This window comes from Mandrillus leucophaeus, unplaced genomic scaffold (assembly GCF_000951045.1).
Source record: "Mandrillus leucophaeus isolate KB7577 unplaced genomic scaffold, Mleu.le_1.0 Scaffold397, whole genome shotgun sequence".
NCBI lineage: Eukaryota > Metazoa > Chordata > Mammalia > Primates > Cercopithecidae > Mandrillus > Mandrillus leucophaeus.
This window is the reverse complement of record NW_012104220.1, coordinates 463293-467807: the sequence shown is the minus strand read 5'-3', so window position 1 is coordinate 467807 and position 4515 is coordinate 463293.

The window sequence follows — 4515 nt, the reverse complement described above, 5'->3', positions numbered from 1 at the left end:
GCATGTTACATACTACAGTTGTGAAGTGTGCTTTCTAAAGGATGACTTTTTGGTACGAGCTCAGAACTGTTTGGGTGGCACTGTATTACATAAGATAAACACTTGCTGAATGCAGATTCCCCCACAGAAGTAGCTCTTGAGACAGCAGCTGCAGTGTAATTGTGAACCAATCATCACTCTGGAATCGGAAGTCACAGCAAGCTAAAAGAGTAATACGACATAACCTAATCTACTCAGGGTACTACTGATATGCATATATATACACACAATAGATAAGCCCTGACTTTATTATATACAGTTATTATATATATTTTGTATATCATAGATAAGCCCTGGCTTTATTAAAATTTAGTCTGGTCTTTGAGAAATGTTTTGAGTCTACTAGTGCTAAATGCTGAGTACACGTGTATGTATTTACACACACACAACAGATATACAGATACAGATACATATAATTCTAAATATATATGACAATATATATATATAATCAAGATATTGCAATAAAGAACTAAATTGGAAGTACAACAGGAGTCTTATTGCTACACTGTGCCAATTATGTTACCACATTGTTTCCTCCCTGCAAGACTGATAAGACTCTACAAGCCCCCAGAGCACAAGGGATTTGAACATGCCTGGTGAAAATTGGAAATCAATAGGAGTCTATAATCGCAAGCAAATGACATCATTTTCGCTGGGGTGAAAGATGGCAGGCATCACAGAGCTCATATAAAAGGTGCTGCACACGGGGCCAAAATGCCAAAATCCTACCCTCTCTCCTCAGTGTACCTTGAGTGTTCCTAGATTGAAAATCCCTGATTTTTTGCTTGTTTGTTTGGTTTGTTGGCTGATTGATTGGCTGCTTTTTTTTTTTTTTTAACCTGACTCTTATAAAAGAAAGAAAATTATTCTTAAATTTGCTTTAATTAAAGAATACAAAAGAAAAGCAAATCATTCTTTAATTTTAGACAACACTAATGTCAAACCTCTGTGCTAAACTTGTGCTAATTAGATAAGGAATTTTTTTCTGAATTCACTGGGAATGGGATAGAATTTGTTTTCTGAATTTGGCATCTCTGTTTATCTGCACTCTTGCTACCAAGTGTACAAATGTTTCCAGGCTTTCTGTCAACTAACCACAAATTCATCTCAAAACTGGCTTGAGGTAAATGCCATTTCCAAAGTGAAGAGGTAATTTAGTCTCCAGGGTCATTTGGTTCTGCACATCATTTAAGCAAAGTCCACCAATTCAATGTGAAAATGAGAATTACCATCCACTAGGGGCCAAGCTAAACCAAACATTTAATTTTATTTTAAATGTCTATTTTGACCTAGTTGCAAATACAAGTCTTTTTTCTTCTTCTTCTTCTTGATTTTTAGTCCATTACATGATGCGTCCAATTCAAAACTGTCCCTTAGCTCTAGCTCAGACAGAAAGCCACATTTCAGCAATGTGAATATGCAGTCATTATGAAAGACATGAAAGTAACTACCCTCAGAAAGACAAGTGGTGCACTCGATGTCAGCCTCATCTAAACACCAAAAGAGATGTCGCTTTTCAGACAGCAGTGCATTTAAAAGATTTCCAAAATGTTAACCAATGGTACCATCACAATATTCGTGGCTATTCTGTTCCCTTTTTAGGCAAAGGAAGATGTGCTAAATTTGATGGGTGCCGAGCTCAGTTTTCAAGAAAATGCCTAGCCAAATGTCAATTTATTTCCATTATTTCTGAAAATGTAAAATGTGCTATGACGCCATCTTGTTAATGGAAAGTGAGTAAAAGTTTTAAATGTTGCCCATGTGGGATCATAATTACATGGTTGCATTTAAGGGCACTTTTGAGGTTGAGGTGGTTCTAACTTGAAGGTTCTATAAATCAGCATTAATTGTTTTCTGAGAAATTGAGAATTAATGTGTTCAATGACGTATAGGTTACTAGTTGTCAACATCCTGCAGTCCACAAAATTCAGATTTAAGATAAAATGACTCTGTTGACAAATGGACTTTTTCTACTGCTTCTACATTTCTTTATGTAATTTAGTTTATTATAAGGAAATACTGGCTCAAAATAGAAATGAAACAAAAAAAAAGAATAGCTAGTGCAATGTTTTACATGGATAACACAGAAAATAAATATTTCTTTATTGAAAGGCATATGTAGTTTTCCATAGAGTTTAATATGTATAATATCTTGTAGCATCCTGAACTTATGCAACATGATTTCTCCTTTAAAGAAAGCTGCCTCTTCCTGCCATGAATTCAGAAATATTTGCTCAAGTGTACAAATCTTATAAGCAGAAGGCTGGTCCTTAGCATAAGCAGAATGGACATCTACTTATGTACTATGATTTGGTAAGAATCCAAGGATTTCTCTCCCAAGGCATTTAGAAATGACTTGATTTCCCACTCTGGGTTTATTGTCGTATTCTCCCACAGAAACTCTTGCCTCAATTGTACTAGTTATTTGGTGACTGTTTTACTTCATAAAGCTCTGTGTTTGCATCTTTACATTTTCTAAGCTATATGTGTACACCAGAAAAGTCATTATTCTAAGTGTTTGTGTGTGTGTGTAACTTTCTTTTAATACTGTACATATACTGAATATTTGCTATATGGTAATGACTAATAAAAATATAGACTTTGGAAAAAATGAACTTTAAAAAATACATATAATAGGATGTTCTAATGGAAAGGCAAGAGTATAGGGCAAGAGATTGTTTTACATTTCAGTTCATAAGTTTTTGGCAGAGCCCAATGAAGGCCAAATCTACCCAGCGTGCCCATTGTCTGGGAGGATTTCCACAGGGTCACGTAAGCAAATCCAAACATGTTAGATGAGTTTTTTTTTTTTTTTTTAATTTTTACCGTTATAATAGGTGTTTGTTTTATAGGTACTACTGCAACATGAAGTATCAGTTCAAAACATATCACATAGAAAATGATTTATTTTAACTTCATTTTACTTAATGTTTACAACCTAGTCACCATTTTATGAAGTTGCTTAAAAAAGTCTGTACCTTCAAATCTGCAAAACACAAGTTTACTACAATGAGCATTTAAAATGCCATAACTGTTTTCATCTACATTTCCTGTTCATGCAAATACTTCTAATGGGCAGCAGTATTTACAAACATGCACTAAACTGCACAACATTACGTCTTCTGTTAAAACCTTTATACACTGTCTTGGAAAGCTTAACCAGGAAAATGCTTACAGCTGTAATCCAACTCTGAATACTGCTGGTTAGCTTATCAATATTAAATCTTTGACCAAAGAGTTTGATGGATTTGAGTCGAAACCTTGACTTAAATAATTTATTAGTGGTCACTCATATAAAACATAGTCAGCAATGTAACACTATAAAATACAGTTTCACTACAAATACAGATTGGCAGTTGGATTTGTGTTTTTGGCAGAAAAAAAAATGTTTAACTTTTTAAATGAATATAGTTTAAATAAATTATTCTGGGAAAGTAGGTTAAATAATTTCATTTTTATTTAAACACTGTGTAAAAGGTAATCAAAAAAGATAACCAAATTTTTTCATCTGTTTGTTATTTTTGTCTTTCAAGATAATAAGAGTGGTTTTCTACAGTTAAAATAGAGCTATTATACCTAGAGTTGTGGAGTTTATGAATTTTGACTATAAACTTGATGACTGTATTTATTTTATATACAGAAACTTGCTGCACTGAGCAAGGCACGATTTTCTACTACCATGATAGTGTTCATTTTAATGTTCATATGCAGAAAAAAATGAAACAGTAGCCACTGATAATGAGTTGCATACTTTAGAGCCATCTGGTGATTGGTGCCTGGGGTTAAGAGTTATTGGGTTGTCGTCCAATTATCAAGTATCTTCTTATTTTTCTCCATCTTTTTGCTGTTCAGCTCAAGGACATTCATCATCTTGTGGGTGGTCCCTTGCTAAGACTTCACCTGCTCTGCAGTATGCTCCGCCTCTTCTCCCAGCCCTACCAGGCTGCTTCCTTCCTCTTGGCTCTAGTACTGGCCCATCCTCAGCTCACTGATGGTGTCATCTTTTGGTGATCATATGAGAGGCAGGAGTCCCTACTGTGGGCCTTGAGAATAGAGTCTGGACCAGGGTCTGAGGACTCAACCCCCATAGAGGTGGGGGCCCCTTAGAGCCTACATAGCTATTCTCCCAGCTTCAAACCTGCCTCTAGTGATCTTCCTGGTTGAAGACCATGGCCATCCCCTTCTCTGAGGTCCTGTCATGCCCCCACCACTTTCTCCAAGAGTAGGTGCAACCTGGATGGACTAAGGATGATTCTAAAGGTATGTCAGAGAGAGGGAGTAAGTGGCCTGTAATCCCAGCACTTTGGGAGGCCGAGGCGGGTGGATCACGAGGTCAGGAGATGGAGACCATCCTGACTAACACGGTGAAACCCGGTCCCTACTAAAAATACAAAGGAAATTAGCTGGGTGTGGTGGTGGGCTCCTGTAGTCCCAGCTACTCGAGAGGCTGGGGCAGGAGAATGGCGTGAACCCGGG